Below are 18,851 nucleotides of genomic sequence, written 5' to 3' on the forward strand. Positions count from 1 at the left end.
GGTGATTTTGTGTTTGCTGTATAATTGGTGATTTTGAGCTTGTTGGTGTATTGGTGATTTTGTGTGTGTTGGTGTATTAACTTATTCTGTGCTTGTTGGTGTATTGATAATATTGTGTTGGTTGGTAATTTTGTGCTTGTTGGTGTATTGGTGATTTTGTGCTTGTTGGTGTATTGGTGATATTGTGTGGGTTGGTGATTTTGTGCTTGTTGGTGTATTGGTAATATTGTGTGGGTTGGTGATTTTGTGCTTGTTGGTGTATTGGTGATTTTGTGCTTGTTGGTGTATTGGTGATCTTGTGCTTGTTGGTGTATTGGTGATTTTGTGCTTGTTGGTGTATTGGTGATTTTGTGCTTTTTTTGGTGTATTGGTGATTTTGTGGGTGTTGGTGTATTGGTGATTTTGTGCTTGTTGGTGTATGGGTGATTTTGTGCTTGGTGGTGTATGGGTGATTTTGTGCTTGTTGGTGTATTGGTGATTTTGTGTGTGGTGATGATTGGTGATTTTGTGTGTGTTGATGGTAAGTTTGTGTGTTTGTTGGTGTATTGGTGATTTTGTGCATGGTGGTGTATTGGTGATTTTGTGCATGGTGGTGTATTGGTGATTTTGTTTTTACTGATGCATTGGTGAGCTGTTTGTCTGTGTGTTGGTGTATTTTGTGCTTGTGTGGGATGTATTGGTAAGTTTTGTGTGTGTGTGTGTGTGTTTGGTGTATATCCTAAGTTTGTGTGACTGTGTGTTTGTAATTGTGGATGTATTGGTAAGTTTGGGTGTGTGTGTTAATGTATTGTAATTGTGTGTGTTATGTATTGGTAAGTTTGTGTGTGTTGATGTATTGGTAAGTTTGTGTGTGTTGATGTATTGGTAAGTTTGTGTGTGTGCTGATGTATTGGTAAGTTTGTGTGTGTGTTAATGTATTGGTAAGTTTGTGTCTTGATGTATTGGTAAGTTCGTGTGCTGATGTATTGGTAAGTTTGTGTGTGCTGATGTATTGGTAAGTTTGTGTGTGTGTCAATGTATTGGTAAGTTTGTGTGTTGATGTATTGGTAAGTTTGTGTGCTGATGTATTGGTAAGTTTGTGTGTGTTGATGTATTGGTAAGTTTGTGTGTGCTGATGTATTGGTAAGTTTGTTTGTGTGTTGATGTATTGGTAAGTTTGTGTGTGTTGATGCATTGGTAAGTTTGTGTGTTGATGTATTGGTAAGTTTGTGTGTGTTGATGTATTGGTAAGTTTGTGTGTGCTGATGCACTGGTAAGTTTGTGTGTGTTGATGCATTGGTAAGTTTGTGTGTGTTGATGTATTGGTAAATTTGTGTGTGTGTGTTGATGTATTGGTAAGTTCGTGTGTGTGTTGATGTATTCATACGTGTGTGTGTGTGTTGATGTATTGGTAAGTTTGTGCGTTGTTAAATTGATAAGTTTGTGTGTGTCATGATGTATTGGTAAGTTTGCGTGTGTGTTGATGTATTGGTAAGATTGTGTTGTTGTATTGATGAATTTGTGTATATGTTAGTGCATTGGTAAGTTTGTGCTGATGTATTGATGAATTTTGTGTGTGTGTGTTGATGTTTTCAGTTTGTATGATGTATAGGTGTTTGTTTCGATGGGTTAGTTCGTATTTGTGACATGTGTTGGTTAGTTTAGTTGCCCGACGGCAGGGCAGACTGCTATGGGACCGGTGAGGTGAGGTTGGTTAGTTTATAATTGTATTTGATGTGTTTGCATTTGTTTATGTGTTATTGAGTTGATGTGTGTTAGTTATTCTGTATTTGTAAATGTACTGGTGAGTTAATGTATGTTGTTAATTTGTAGTTGGGTTTGCACGTCTTAGTGTGTCTGAGTTTGTATTGTGTATTTGTATTGTATGTACCATTTGGATGAATTTGGGTGTTTTGATGCATTGGTTAGTTTTTGTTGGTTTGTGTGTGTGTGCGTTTACATAAAAGTGTGTATGCTTGTTGTGGTGATATGGAGCTATGTGTAACATAGTAATAAATCATCGGTTTGTTTAGTGACTGCTGGTGTGAATGTTTGTGTTTGAGGAGTATATCTGTGAGAGTTTTTTGTTATGTTTACATACTATAAATACATATCAGTGTGTTTGTGTGTGCTGATGTATTGTTTGTTTGTGTGTGTGTGTGTGTGAGGGGGTTAATATGTATTTGTGTGTGAATTTTTTAGGCGTGTGGAAGTATGAGCTCGTGTGTGTATTTCTGGATATGTAGGTGTGTGTGTTTGTATTTGTGACTGTGAAGTGTATGTAATTGTGTTTGTGTACGTTAGTATGTTTGTGAGTGATCGTGATGTGTGTGGACGTGGGGTATTGTGTATTTGTGGGTATTTTCGTATGTGGTAGTGTATTTGTTCCTGTATGAATGTATGTATGTATGGATGAGCGTTCGTGTGTGCATATATGAATGGTTGTTTGTGTATCTGAGTACATGCGAGTGTGTATATGTGCGGGGGTAACGTATGTGTGTGTATATCGGTGTGTTTGAGTGTATGTTAGAGTGTCTACAGTTATGTATGTACGTGAGTGCGTATGTATGTATGTATATGTGTATGACTGTGTAATATGTATATTTGTGTGTTAATGTGCGTGTGTTTGGTTTTGTAAGCGCATGTATGTTTGTGTAAGCATATTTGTGTGTGTGTGTGTATGTATATGTGTGTTATTGTATGTACATGTATGTATGTGTGTGTATGTGTTATTGTACATGTATGTATATATCTCATTTTACACATGTATGCTGCATGCTATTGCAATGAATGACCAAACATGTATTTGAATTGCAATGAATGCATCTTTATTTGTGATTTGAGTAACACTGTGTAAGTTGTATGTTGTAAGGATCTATGTATGAATTATATTTATATGTGTGCGTCGATAGGAACTGTTGCTTGGTGTGTTACAGTATTGAGTGTTATTTTGAAGGAATGTGAATCGTTAATGAGTTATGCCTGTATGTACGACAAATGTTGTAATGTAATGTATGAGGCGAATTAGAGAAGAGCTGTTGGATATTTTGTTGCGAGCAACTCTTTCGGCACCCGTCAGCAGCGACCTCGGTTGCTTCCATGTATGTGTCATTGGTGATGAAGCAGCGTTGTTTGTACGTGTGAAATGATGGGCTGTAATGTCTGTGTACTTACCATTCTGCAGTTAATCCTACAAATGTCAGTGTGGTATATCCATGTCGGATGTGGTAAGTATCCAGCATGCGTGTACTATGTAGGCGATGAAGAGACTGTTTAGATGAGTGACAGAACTGTGACATTTGTTGTGAAGCAAACGTGTCAAGCAAATGTGCAAAAGCGTAGCAACATAAACAAGTATAGAGCATATACAGACCTGATAAAGTCGGTGAATGCACTGTTCTTGGTACTTAGTCGTATACTGGTGATGGTATTGTTTACGTGTCTTGTATTCCATTGGAAAGTGTGCTGACTGTAGATGATGCAATGATTGTTAGGTGTCAATGTTGTGGACCTGATCCGTGTGTCAACATGGAAATGGAGTGCATACAAACACATAAACAGATCAAGGGAAGATGTTGATGATGATGAAAGTTGCAGATGTTGCTAAGTGATGATCATTGGCAGTTATGTTTTGTTGCATCAGACACAAGAGGACGAGGTGTAAATAGTTTATTGTCGTGTTTTTATGTCGTTGTTCCAGGTGTCATGTGTTCCTGATTGGTTGAGATGTTTTTAGTCTCTGTTGATGGTTTGTTTTGTCGTTGTTTTAGTATTGTTTACGTGTCTTGTATTCCTTCCAGAGTGCGGACATAAGATGGTGGTAGGTTGTTGGTAGGTGGTTGGAGGTGTCGTGGCTGTAGTGTTGTGGTGGTGATCTGAAAGTGTAGTGAACGAAAATGTCTGTTTTGTGATGAATGTGTTGTGAATGACTGTTAAAAATTAAAACGTACAATACTAGCAGTTTATCTTTTGTAAAGAATTACTATTAAATTGACGGTGTTGGAAGGAGCTATCATAACACTGTTTGTGTGTGTGTGCTACATGTACATATATCAGGATGACCATTTGTTATAATGAGTTATATGCCATAGGTAGCCTACAACTGCAATGCAATTGAATTATATTGTTGTGATATTGTAATAGCATCTACTTTCATTAAGAAGTGTGTGCTATGTTTTGTATGCTGATTGCATGAGTGACATGGCGTTAAAGTGTTACTGAGAATAATGGCACAAGTGCTGTGAAGATAATAAGGTGACTAACACACAACCAGTATCAAGGAGTGTGCATTATGTTTACATGTTACATGATCATGAGTGACTTGGTGAAGGTGCAATCGTTGATATTTATGGTATTACATGTGCAGTGACAGATGAAATGTAGGTGAGGGACTTACCTGTATGATGAACAAGTCTGTACAAATGTGTGGACACTAAATGGTATATCCGTATCTGAAGTGGTGCGTATCCGCTGTACGTGCATGTTGGTGCAGTATACGTACGTAGATGCTGTTTGGATGAGTGCTTTTGTTGCCAAGAACATTGTTAATTGGTATGTAACTGTGCAAATCAAATGTAGTGATGAACATGGTGAATTACTTGGTAATTATAGATACAGACCTGTTACAATTGGCAGAAGTTGTGTTCCTGCAACATGTAGTTAGTGATTACCACTGGAAATGGTATTTTTGTGTGTTGTTTTCTTCTGGATGTGTGTTGAACATCGGTGACCATTGGTCGTTTGCTGATTGAAGATAGATTCCATGTGATGGACGTTTGCATGCAATATATGGTTGTTGGTTTGCTGCAGTTGACTGTGTGGATGTGTGTGTAGATCACTGAGGTATCTGATGGATTGTTCTTAAATACAGTAGCACAAAAATCGATCCCAAGAAAGGTGATACTGGGCAATTGCCATTGGCTGTCGTGAGTCATATTTAGTCGTGCCAAGCTATGGAATGATTGATGATGACGATGATGTAGGTGACTTGTTTCCATGTGTTCGTGTGTCCCCGGGATTGAATGTCTGTTTGGCTGAGATCATTGTTGTTGTTTTTTATGTATAGTAAATGATGAAAATCGCTCTTTGGCAATGTCTGTGTGTCTCGTGTTTACCCTCTTGAGTATTCATGCAGGATCATCAATCTGTATCCTGGCCTTCTTAGCTTCGTCTTCTGATGCTTTTTAGAAATGCTGTGCAATGTAGTTCCTTTTTTGCCTGTAGTGCCTGTAGCTGTATTTGTGTTCCTGTGTGTATATGAATGTTCCCTTCCGAGAAAAAGACTCCGTTTGTCTGCGTGTATTGTTTTCTCTTCAGAGTTTTCGTGCACTGAAGTTTCGACGACTCAACAGTTGCACTGCATCGTGGTTACGTGGAGGTTATATCTTTTCTTGTGACGCTCTTCAAAATGTTCTGTTTCCTTTGTCTGTGTGCCTGTGTGTTTCAAGTGGTGGTGTCCCAGGGATGCATGCTTGACTGGCTGAAATGTCATGTGAAAATGTTCGACATAAGTCAGATGTATTACAGTGTTGTGTTGATGACTTGATTGCTTATTTCGTATTTTCTTCAGGCTGGCAAGAGAGTATATAAGAAGGTGGGTTTTTCATTTTTAACAAGGATGTAAAACCCAATGGTTGCTGACTAAAGAGCTGTTTTATATACTGTTTGCTTATTGTTTTGCCCAAACCATCCACACCGAAAAGAGTAAAACAAATAAATCAACTTGAACCGTCTTAAAATATGCCGAAGTGACTCCAACTGTACCCCTGGGATACCTGGTCGTTTTGCTATCCTATTTTTACTGATGGGCGGCCTGTTGTCCTCTTCATGTTGCTGCCTGGCTGACTGTTTCTTGTCGTTTGGGTTGTCTGGAATCCTGTCAGCTGGAAACGAATGGAAAGGTTACTGTGCCGGAAAATACTTTACACTTCTGCGTATACTGAGCTTGTTCACTCACACATACACACATACACGCACAAAGGCCAGAAACATACACACACAACACATACTCAGATATCTCTAGATACCTTTTTGGATAGTAATTATATGCAGTGTGAATAAACTTTATTAGAATTATCAAAAGAAATACAACATCTTACAACTGGAGATCTATGGGATCATATTTTGCACTAAAATGTTACCTGTCCTCTTCAAACCTCGAGGTTATGCTGCTTTCTGTACATGTTGTCTTTTTGTTGGTGATGTCTTCTATTTCTTGCCTACATGGGTTTGCCTGCATGGGCTTAGCCATGTTGCTTTACCTGCACGGAAAACAATCAATCAATCAATCAATCAATCAACCAACCAACCAACCAATCAATCAATCAATCAATCAATCAATCAATCAATCAATCAATCAATCAATCAATCAATCAATCAATCAATCAATCAATCAATCAATCAATCAATCAATCAATCAATCAATCAATCAATCAATCAACCAATCAATCAATCAAACAATCAGTCAATCAATCAATCTTTATGATACGTTTGTGTTCTTGGAATCTATCAGATATGACTCATTTTACACAAGAAAGAGCAAATCGATGTAGCCCAAGTGCTCGCCACTTGAATTTACGATATAATAGATCCGATTCGTCCCATCAAGCTGCCTGGTTGATTTCACCAAATGTCAAAGTGCTCTACATTATTTAGTAACTACGTACACTCTTTTCCAATCATAAAAGGGCGTCCTAACAACACTAGTGGGGTCGTGTGGCGTAGCGGCAGAGTGCGCGACTCGGAACTTAGAGTCCCGGGTTCGAGTCCTGACATGCCACCGATCTTGTGCCCTTGGGAAAGGCACTTTACACGACTTTCCTCACTCAGCTCAGGTGTAAATGAGTATTGTGCTGTCATGTATTTGTCCCCTGTGTTGGTGGCGGTATTAATATAAGTTGAAAAAACTTGAGTGTGTCGTCACCACGTCTGGTGATTACATGTTGGAATAAAAAAAAAACTCTAGACATCAACGAATAGATATGAATGCGGGAGCGAGAGTCACCTTCATTGATATCTTGGTCTTCAAAGATCTTTTAGAGTCTTCGTAGATCTAAGCTGAGGCCAAATGTGATGAGTTGTTGCTAGAACGCGCCATGATATGTCAGCATGTCACGAAACCCTGAAGAGGTAACAAAAACGTGCTGTACGGGTTGTTTTCTGTCCAGACAGGCAAATGATTTTAACAAGAAATGTATTAAAGAGACCTGGGTCATCTTTTGTCAGAGTAATAACCACTCATGATACGTTTATAGTTACTATGTAGTCGGTTAAGAATTGGTCTTCTCCAGACTGCAGAGGTCATTTCTATGTCATTGTGGACAACCTTAAATCATAAATTTTGGCTTGGAAAGACAAGTCGGGATAGAGTTTGGCGGTGTGTTTACAGTGACTGTTAGAAGATGGACTTCACCATAAAACGTACTGTAAGAACACCAGGAACCATTTATAATACATGATATTCGTAGTTTCTTGGCTCGCTCTTTGATTCAACAACACTGACCGCCCTTAACACAATTTATATATGCCATGCCACAGAAAAAAAATTACACAGAGGAAATGGGCACCTTACCTCCGGAGGACGAGCTTCTTGATCCTTGTCGTGGCAGGTTGTCGTTGATCCCGGACCTCAAAACTGGTGAAGATACAAAAGTTTGTAAATGCTGTAAGACAGATTTCAACATCGACATGTTTTCATGACGACATTCATTGTATCTACTGGTTTCTGTCTTCTTCTTTTCTTGAACCATCATTCAGTTGTGACGAAGTCAGATAATTAATAATTAAACTAGAGTCCCGTTAAAACGTCCTGGGAATGCTGTACGATCGCAAACCGAGCGCATTTTTAGGATAGTCAAGGATCTAAGATCAAGGATCTTAGATCCTTGTCGACGGTTAGTTCAGTCACAGCCGTTGTGTGGTCCTCAAAGTTGACAGATAAGCTAGAGGCGCAGTCATCACATATCATTACATACTAGTATATGGGAACGCGTCCAAAGTTGCTTACCACTAAAACCTCTGAGAAAGCACAAACGTTGAAAAACCCACGGGACAAATCAGCAAAAGACTGTTGTCCGGACCATGTAGAACAAAGGACTACTTGCGTCAGACGCCCGTGCAAAATGCAGATGAGATCAAAGGTATGCGATAATTACCGGGGTTTGAGGCGTGGGACTTGGGCAGGGCGTGAGAGAAAACTCATTTACAGAAAATCCCGGTCTCACGGACTACTAGTTCCTGTATATGGATATGTCAAGCCCAAATAGCAAAATTTGACACCATACCTCTCGTCAAATGTTTTTTTAAAGGTTTTGTAGAGATTTTTCGTTGTCATATGTTTTGTTTGGTCGTATTTTCTGGTTCAACGAACACACCAGACAGAGTCATTCTTAACGGCACAACCTAAGACAGGATATGACGTTGTATGACGTATTTGTGATGTTTTCTGAGTATGATCTTTAAAAGTAGCCTAAGATGTAACACTTGGATCTATCCATGATATTCACACTTCAGCATTTCTTAAGTCTACTTATTGGGCAAAGATTTTCTATGCCAGCAACTTGGCAACACATGATAGACGTCGTAAAAATAAAGGCTGCGGCGATGTTTAGAAACCGGTTTTACCAGGTTGGATGTCGCCTTACTTCGGCGTGATTGTCACATGAAACAATGGACCAGTGAGGTTTGACCTTTTAAGCCTCATTAAGCATCCATCCGGCGCCAACTCAAGAGAAAGGTCAGACGTAACAGTTTGAGATGTCTGTGGTCTTACACAGAATGTTCTAGACTCTTCCTATCTTGGTGTGAGTCAGTTAAAGTTTAGGTTACCGTTTCTGCCTCCAAAAAAAAAAAGAGAAACTAAGGACAAACGTCATCTACAAAAAGAACGCTAGCTGTGTGTTGGTGAATAAACTTGATTAAATGATTAGATCAATCGTAAGGATGAGGGCCTGCATGGGGGAATCCCCACAACGAGCTACGCTAAATTTTGAGAGCTGGCTACATGTATGTATTGCGCTGAATTCAAGAAGCCTCCCCCATTGCACTTTACGAGAAATTCCAGGTACGTATCTACAACGCTTCACGTAGAATTCAAACGGGCGATTACACTCTACGGAAAAGGGCATGCGGGCCCTCTTGGATATCTCCGGTGTGTAGTGATTTTTAAATGAAAAGAAACGTATCAAATTGCACTAATTCAAGAGGCTTTGAGTGGATGTCAATTTCGTTAACAGCAGCGCACTGTAATGACCTATAACATTGCAAATGGAGTTCATTTCAGTTCAGGTTGTACCGAATAACCTAATTCATTGGGGCAAAGACATCTCTGCCTGCTGTTTTGAACAAAGGCAGTCTCTAAGTACGCGTTTGAGTGGAAGATTGCCACGTTTTCTGCCTGGCTGCTTTTCTGACCCCCCCTAGACACCCCGATGTAGTGGAAACTGGCCGGACAAACACACAGACACAGACACAAACATACATACAAATAGAACAGACAGACACAAACACATACAGAGAGAGAGAGAGGAAGAGAGAGACAGACTCTCTCTCTCTCTCACACACACACACACACACACACCACACACACACACACACACACACACACACACACACACACACACACACACATATACACTCACACACACACGTCTACCACCCCGTTACATACCTTACATCAGGATATAGATCTACAAAGATGGACAATGATATGCTAAGACCATTTAAGGTCAAACGTCCAGTTTTGCCCCCCCCCCCCTAAGAAGTCCAGACACGTGTTTGACCAGCACGTGGCGTGAGTTACTTAGTTAACCTTCGCCTCTAATGTACCCCCTGGATAAGTGTGCACTCAGCGAGGTCCATTCAGTCTGGAGGCTGTTCTTAAGACGGTGGATTATTAGTGTCCACGTCCATATACAGGCCAGGGACAAGCAAGTTGCACACGCAAGGATGGGCCCTCAAAAGTCTGAAAGCTTCTCTTCAATCGTGCAATTAAAACTGAATTTAATTGCAGTGTAAAGGCATCCAATGCAGTTTCAGGGAGGTCATAAAAATATATTACGGATGGGGAAATCTGTCTGATATTGACATTTACTGACATTCAACACGCAAGACTAAATCCAATAGGCAAGACACATACATGTACTAGCTGTAGTATCCAATACGCCACCGTAAGGGTCGGCGCTCCGTCAGAAAATCTTTCCAGTCTAACTCTGCCAGGAGAGTAGCCCGCGGCTTTCAACAAGACAAATGCGTCCACCAGACGGCTTCTGACGGGGGACGCTTGATACGAATCAATTAACCATTGTGCCCGGCGTCCTAATGTTGGAAGATAGAGATAGCTTCTATCAGCGATCTGGTGCTACTTTTTAGGCCATGAGAACGTCGTGCCAGTTGACTTTGGTCCATTCTATGGCGTTTTGTGCGGGAAGGACTGGTCCGATCCATCGGCCCTTCATACCCGTCTGAACGGCGCGGTCACATATTCGTACAGGTCATTGCGCCATTCTTGTGCCGTAGAATTTTCAACTAGCAGGCTATGACAGAACCAACCACAGGACAAGGATCTAAGGCCACTCTTTACGTAACAATATGCAGCTGAAGCTGTAGGACACACACAGGCCTATCCCACCAAATGCCATTAGTTTGTGATCGCACTATGTATCACAAAGGCCCTAAAGCTGCAGTCACGCTGTCCTTCGGGCGATCGCCAGAAGGCCACCGAATCTCAAAACCACCGGAAAGTCGAGTGAATCGTCGTCTGAAAATTCTTCTTAGGCTCTTGTCTTGCTAGACGGTCTAAAGCTTCCGTCAGTTAGTCACTGCATAGCTGCACAAAGCATGTCATGGCTGGTACGGCCGATACCAGTACGGCAGACTCTACGGCAGAATCTACAAAAGAACCTTTGGTCGGTATCTTTTTCTTCTGGGGGTTTCCCCAGCGTCAAAAAAACCCTTGTATCGGACGGGCCCGGTGACAAGCGAACATCGCCCGATCACTAAAAATTGCGCAATATTCGATCTAGTACGTGATGAGACCGAGACTACATCGGCCCTATTCCGGCTGAAAATGTCCGTTTGGCCGTACATACTTGTCGAGGGAGCTGTATGTCGGAACGTTACATGATTAAGCTGGTATATGTAATTCTATAAGTCTTAATTAATGCGAATGTCTACGTTGAAAAATCCTAGTACGTTTCTTTTAAACTGTACATCAGATAACAAGATATGCGGAATCCAGCCCACAATTTTCGCCGTCAGAAAACCACAAACAAACCGTTCGCAAAGCGGTCTTTGTCCCCATGTAAAGAGCACAGTTCAGGTAAATGTTAAAGACTTAGTGTAAAACTGTAATGAGACCAGATGGTAGAATTTTTGGCATGCTCCCAGTGATGTAGCAAGTTATCAAAAGCGCGCCAAAAAGAACGCCAGGCGTTAACGGGCGTATTTATAGACGACTTTGAACCGCCATTGTTGCAAAGAAAGTTTGTCTTGTTTTAGCATGACTTGGGTTGGCGTGGTTCAAAGTAGATCCTGCCAAGAATGCACGGATTCTTTTTGTCTGCTTGTGTTAGTATTGGCGGAATGTCATTTGCATCAGAAACTGTTTCGTACTTCAAAGTAGGTCGCCTCGCATTCGGGATTGCCATAAAGACTCAAAATGTCGCTTAAAGTTAAGGAATGCACATGACCGAGGTGGTAGCAATTTTTGGGGGGTTTCGTGCAGCTTTTGAAGCACACCATGTTTTGAATAGTGGTCTGTACCAAGAATTGGTGAGCTCGAATGTCATAGCATCCACCAGGCCTTTCTACGGGAATACGGATCGTAGAATTCGATCGACAAAAAGGAGAGTAAAATTGGCCAGGGGAGTCAGGCCGCGGGAAGGTTGTTTCTTTCCCTCCGAAGCCACAAGGCGAAACTACAAGGCGGCCAAACTCACCTGGAAAATATTCTCCAATATATAGCCAACGTAGTTAGTCTGGTAGATCGTACGACGTATGTATGACCGGGCCCTCATTTGTTGCGTAATACCCGTGTTCAAGGCTCTTTTTCTACTTTATAATCAAGAGCTGGAAACGTTTTTGCGATGAAATGAGCTGGAAAATATCTCTTCTTACAACACAAAAAACACTCACACAGTCATCTACGGATTGAAATAAGCCAGTAAGTAGGGTTCCCCCAAGCTTAAACGGTTATGTGAACTTGAGACAAGCGATTGGTTGGAAAAAATTGAGCAAGTAGCCGGTTAAAAAGCTACTTACACCTTTTCAAAATGACGTTGCGAAATGACGTGTGTTCGTTGCCCAACAATTAACTAGAATTTATGACAAAAAAAAGGCAAAAAATAACCAATAACAAAACTGATCCATACGTTTTTAACAAAGCAGATAATAAACTAAGTAATATATATATATATAACCGTGTTTGTTTTTATAAGTTACTCACCTAAAAGTGCAGTGTTGGTAATGGCATGAAAAGACTACTTGGCCATGGGTATTTCTTAGTAAGCCCCCAACTGTGGAGAGGTCGCCTCACAACTCCAACTTTAGTCCCATGCACCACTTTTTGCCCCTGCGGCCTCAATGAATCTATAAGGTGATACAGATTGCTAATATCCTATTGCTATGTAGGATATAGAAAAACCAACTAACCATTTTGAAGAGCCTCTGCCCAGGAAAGGTGCATGCTGATCACTGTAAGAAGACCGGCGCTGGCTCCTAACTTCGTCGGGCGAAAGGGCAGCAGAGCCCGCCAAGTCTCAATCTCTCGCCCCGGTCCGGGTCTACCGCCCTCGTTAACATTTCGTCGCCGGGTTGTCTCCCGGTACCCGAGCTTGGGTAGCGCCCGTGTTACGCTCGCCAAGCGAGGCATCGGTGTGAAGTCTTGCGACCGTGGCACCATGGTGTCGCTAAAGCCAGACACGAGATTTCTATCGCGTCTTCAAGCAGCGGCGAACGTTAGACAATGGATAAGGCACCGGCACCACGGATTTGGCGGCAAGGGGCCTTAACAGGTTCGACAAGGATAAGTAATGAGCGCAGCGCAACGCTTGGGCAGCCAAGCGTAAATCCAAAGGCGTGCTCATGAAAGATGCAGGTCGCGTTTGGATGCAGTTGCAGAAGAGAGGAGAGCAGCCACTTCAAATAGATTTTCCATGCATTTCCAAGGCGACAAAAGTCGGACTCGTCAAGCCTTCAGTATACATATAGCTTTTAAGTATACTTTAAGAGCTAAGTTCTTAAGTATACTTTAAGAGCAACACAGCACGAAAGGATAAAAGGGACAATGCTAATTATCGTAATTATGAAGATCCACTTCATTACACTGAGATAAGTAACACGATAATCACTACGTCGCCATCTGTAATTTTTGTGTTATTCGCCAATGGGCTAATTGTTTTTCTTCAGTTACTATAGAGACCTCAAAACTATTATAACGTACTATTCAATTTAACATCTAGGTCGTGACACTTTTTCTCTTGTTAATAACTGTGATTTTATAGTAATGTTGGATTAATACATACAGATACCTTCTATGTATGTTAACCGGATATTCGGGGTGTGGCCAGTGGATTACTACTAGTATCTACGCTTGATGCCAATCTGTTAAGAACAAAAGTTTGCGTGTTCTACGCATGCCTCTCACGTGCATGTTGGCCATGTTAGAGGGCCTGAATGGGGGGGGGGGATCCCCACAACGCTCTACGCTGAATTCGGAAACCTCTCGATTACGCATTACGATAAATTCCAAGTGGCTACAACGCATTGCGCAGAATTAAAACGCCGAATACGCTCTACGCAAAATGCGAAGAGCGGTCCGTCTACGCTCTACGTAGAATTAAAACGGCCGATTACGCTCTACGGAAAAGGGCTTGCGGGCCCCCATGTTAGAGCGCACTGTACTGACAAGTCACCCCTCCACTACGCAAAATGCGAAGAGTGGCCCGTCTGCGCTCTACGTAGAATCAAAACGGCCGATTACGCTCTACGGAAAAGGGCTTGCGGGCCCCCATGTTAGAGCGCACTGTACTGACAAGTCACCCCTCCACTTCTCCAAACAACAATGCAGAAGATTTGACCCAATGACATTTCTTACCGGAGGCCCCTTGTGCAAGTAAGAATGCATAAGTAGTGAGGCCACATCCACCCAAACACACACGGCTTTGTTATAGCTGAATCATAGCTACATTTACGAGAAGTGTGACTCATTCAGACCCAGGGCGTAAAAACTGACTTCCTTAAAACTGTAAACTGTCAATACTGTGTATCAAAGAAAGAACTGGCAATGCAATAGTTCCAAAAGATCAGGACCATTGATATGCAATAGCATAAGTATGACCTCTCGTAATCTCCAAGCAGATCCCTCTCGGTAGCAAAAAGACAGCTTCTCCATTAGCCAGAGAAGCTCCGCGGCCAACGACGGGGGTCAGGACAAAAAAAAAACGGCCATACTTAAAAATGTAACGATCATTCCCCCACAACCTCTGCTTGGAGAGTAGACCTCTCGGTCATATCATAATTAAGACCTCTCGGTCTAGATTTTAAGATAAAATATGGTGAAAAGGCCCGACCCGAGGCTTATTGACCTCAGAGGGCGGGACTGAGATTAATCATAATTAGTTAATGACAGGAGACGTCAGAAAATGTGCTGATGTATGGCCAAAATATGTAAGAAGTAGATCAGAATTCATAAAAAGCGGGACGCCACATACAACAGCGCGCGCGCAACCATAGGTGTCCTAGGGCCCATGTACGATTTTGATACGGTATAAGTTTCAATCAAGCTGCGACAGAAGCAACGTTAACGTCCGACAAGAATTTATGGCAGCTTTCTGTAACAACGTTGTACGACACAGGCACAACTAACCTAAGAAGTCGTACAATGATCCTACAACAATTATGACCATGGTCTTATTCGTGAAATCTTATTTTCTTTGTCACATGAAATATATACTAGTTTTAGTTAAAATTTACGTTAAACGTCCTTTATTTCAAAATAGTGTGGTCTGTATCACCTTTTGTTACTCACAAAAACAACAGGCAAAAATTTCAAAACTTTGAAATGCGTCATCTCTAATCTCAGCATCATGGCCGCCAGCGTCGCCGCCAGCGCGCTAGTGCGCAGGCGCAGTACCGACGAATCGAACACGTTGAACCAGCCGCCCATTTGTGAACTGACAGAAGGTCACCTTCGACTTCATCATCGGGTAATCAGGACTAACCTGTCATTATAGGCTGCCGACATGACTATTCAGGCATGTGGAAATCACACCCAAACAAAGAACCGTGTGTTAGATAGTTATCATTGAGATAATGCTGTGATGACCATATAAGGACGTACGATTATTTCGAACACAGGCAACTAAATCCAGCATGGCTTAAGCTGTGTGTAGTGGATTGTTTGGAACTTGAGTCGGTTTTTCAAGATTCTAAACTTCGGTTCATCGGACAGAGAGGTTAATAGTAACCTATGAATAGATGAATGAATGGATAAATGGCTGAATGAATGAATGATTGAATGACTAAGCCGATACAAGTGGATGAATTCTAGCCTCTAACGTTACCAGGCTTCGGGAGGCGGCTGGAAAGAGTAGAAATCGGTCAAATAGAGAGATAACATGCCGAGGGAGTTAGTCCACTAGAGAGTAACATCTGTGTCCATAATATCACCAGGGTCCATAATATCGCCACCTTGAGAAATAGTGTGCTTAAAGATATTTTTACTGCAACATACCCTAGATATGTACATTTGATGTGTGAAGGAGTGCATACCAAAAGTATGTTGCAGTAAAAATATCTTGAAGCACACTGTTTCTCAAGGTGGCGATATTATGGACCCTGGTGATATTATGGACACAGATGTTATATTTTGCCGCAAAATGTATTCTCCAAGAAGATGTAAGGATTTGGCTCCGTCACTTTGGGAAGGCGAAGAGTTTAAAAAGTTGTAATACTAGATGTATAAAGATGAATGAAATGTTACGCGTAAAACATTGAGACTTATCCGTATCCTTACATTTGCTTCACGCCTGCAAATCTCGGTATCCAGTGCAATTTTGTGCTTAGTTGAGCCGCTATGTGGAGGTCAAAACAAAAGAATGTGAAGTATATAGCGGATACAGTTTGAGATTTTTTACTGAGTAACCATCTTGCTGGGACTTAGCCGTATTCATAATGTAGCATCTCGACATGATTTCAAGTGATATAACGGCAAAAAGTAACATTTTACAGTAAAGACTCAAAGCCCACCCTGTAGTATCGCAATGTCTATATGTTGTGGCCATATTCGTCGAAAGAATTTTGATACCGTAGAATTTTCAAGCAGGCTGTGAGAAAACCAGTCACATAAGACAGAATATAAGGCAGCATTTTTAGACAGCTGAAATTCGCATCACCATTCCAAGAGTGCCTTCCTTTTGCGATTCTATTATCTTTTAATGGTGAAAATAAAAAGTGTTAAATTTGGACTCTTTATTCAGCATATAATACAGTTTGTACGATAATCTGTCCAATTATAACGTTACACACACCTCGTCCGCTGGCTCATAAAAGCAGGTGTGGAACTACCGGTGGGGGAACGCCTTTTGCGATTTCACGTGTGAACAGATTTAAACAGTACTGGGTACATGATGCAACGTCTAAAATAGTCAGACAACAACAATGTACTGACTGTGGATGTGGTAGGGGGAGGGGCAGGAGGTTATTCACCCTTCCGATAGTTATTAGTTTGTTTAATAACGGTGAACGAGTTAACAGAAGGTTGGGAATGTATACTTGTTGGACGTCTTGTCAATAGTAGTATTGTTGCATATCCATTTTAGGGGAGGGTGAGCCATATATGTCTTGTATTTTTTCTGTACTACGCTGAGCTTGCAAAGTCAAAGAAAGGGACACTATATAGTGAATACCAATTCGTCGGGTCCGGTCACACATGCATTTGTCGTACAATGGGTATTTTTCAAACTTAAGTTGTCTTGTTGACAAAAAGTATCTGACAAAAAAAGCGGGAACATTTGATTTAACCGTTTAGACATCTACCGGAATGTCATTGAACTGCATCACATGTTTGCACCTACACAATGTCCCGTGACTTCTGTGGCGTTCTGTTAACGTCACTTGAGATGAAATCAACAACAACAACAACAAAAACATTGTAGGGGAGGCTTCTATAGCTCAGTACATTTATTGAAGAATTTTTCGTCACACAAGCTTAGCCACGTACACATGTAACAATGTTATTACTATGTCAATGTAAATATGATGAAGAAAAGTAAAGTAGTTTGTACTAATATGGTAAAAACGTATCAGTAATTATAAGCTAGTCAGTTAGTTATCAGTCAATTAGTCAGTCTGTCTGTTAGTCAGTCCGTCTGTTAGTCAGTAAGTCAGTTATCAGTCGGGTGGAGGTAAGAACGTTATCAGTCAGTAAGTCAGTTATCAGTCGGGTGAATATGATTACGTTATTAATGAGTCGATAAGTCAGTTATCAGTCGTGTGGAGATAAGAACATTATCAGTCAGTCGGTAAGTCAGTCATCAGTCGGGTGGAAGTAAGAAAGTTATCAGTCAGTCAGTCAGTTATCAGTCGGGTGCAAGTAAGAGCGAAGTCAGTCAGTCAGCCAGTCAGTCAGTCAGAGTGTCAGTTATGAGTTGAAGGGGGTAAGAACGTCATTCAGTTACTAGTACTAGTATCAGTCGGGTGGAGGTAAGAACGTTATCGGTCTGCCAGTCAGTAAGTCAGTTAACAGTCGGGTGGAGGTAAGAACGTTATCGGTCTGTCAGTCAGTAAGTCAGTTTACAGTCGGGTGAACGTAAGAACGTTATCAGTCAGCCAGCCAGTCAGTAAGTAAGTCAGTTATGAGTCGGATGGAGTTAAGAATGTTATCAGTCAGTCAGTCGTTTATCAGTCGTGTGAAGGTAAGGACGTTATAAGTCAGTCGGTCGGTTATCATTCATTCAGTCAGTCACTCAGTCACTCAGTTATCAGTCGGGTGGAAGTAAGAACGTCATCGGTCATTCAGTCAGTTATCAGTCGGGTGGAGGTAAGATAGCCTGTGTATACAAGCTCTCGGCTGGACGTTAATGACCCCCACCCCACCTAGGGCGGCGGCCGCCAGGAGCGCGATTTAGTCAGGCTAGAGGTAAGAATGTTATCAGTCAGTCAATAAGTCAGTTATCAGTCAGTTGGAGAAGACGTTATCGGTCAGTCAGTCCGTTATCAGTAGAGTAGAAGTAAGAACGTTGTCAGTTAGTCAGTAAGTCAGTTATCAGTCGGGTGGAAGTAACAATGTTATCAGTAAGTCTGTCAGTTATCAGTCGGGTGGAAGTAAGAATGTTATCAGTCAGTCAGCAAGTCAGTTATCAGTCGGGTGGAAGTAAGAATGTTATCAGTCAGTCAGCAAGTCAGTTATCAGTCGGGTGGAGGTAAGAACGAAGTCAGTCAGGCATAAAGCCAGTTATCAGTTAGGTGACAGAGTGAGACCTAGTAATGTTATCAGTCAGTCAGTCAGTTATTAGTCGGGTAGAGGTAAGAACATTATCAGTCAGTCAGTCAATCGGTTATCAGTCGGGTAGAGATAACGTTATCAGTCAGTGTCAGTCAGTCGGTAAGTCGGTATCAGTCGGGTGGAGGTAAGAACGTTATCAGTCGGGTGGAAGTAAGAACATTATCGGTCAGTCGGTCGGTTATCAGTCGGGTGGAGGTAAGAACGTTATCAGTCAGTCAGTCAGTTATCAGTCGGGTGGAAGTAAGAAAGTTATCAGTCTGTCAGTCAGTCAGTTATTAGTCGGGTGGAAGTAAGAATGTTATCAGTCAGTCAGTAAGTCAGTTATCAGTCGGGTGGAAGTAAGAATGTTATCAGTCAGTCAGTAGGTCAG

The 18,851-nt window shown here is 41.5% G+C and overlaps 1 long non-coding RNA gene across 1 annotated transcript; it reads right to left on the minus strand.

Annotated features, from left to right (window-relative positions):
• Nucleotides 1–2,661: 2,661 nt before the first annotated feature.
• Nucleotides 2,662–6,669, minus strand: LOC109483143. The gene is made up of 5 exons (XR_002140995.1): nucleotides 6,645–6,669; nucleotides 6,120–6,239; nucleotides 5,754–5,861; nucleotides 3,353–5,458; nucleotides 2,662–3,228 (listed from the first exon to the last, which is right to left on the minus strand). It is a non-coding gene; the product is annotated as an uncharacterized LOC109483143 (long non-coding RNA).
• Nucleotides 6,670–18,851: the final 12,182 nt, after the last annotated feature.

This window comes from Branchiostoma belcheri, unplaced genomic scaffold (assembly GCF_001625305.1).
Source record: "Branchiostoma belcheri isolate BF01 breed outbred unplaced genomic scaffold, Haploidv18h27 scaffold62, whole genome shotgun sequence".
Lineage (NCBI taxonomy): Eukaryota > Metazoa > Chordata > Leptocardii > Amphioxiformes > Branchiostomatidae > Branchiostoma > Branchiostoma belcheri.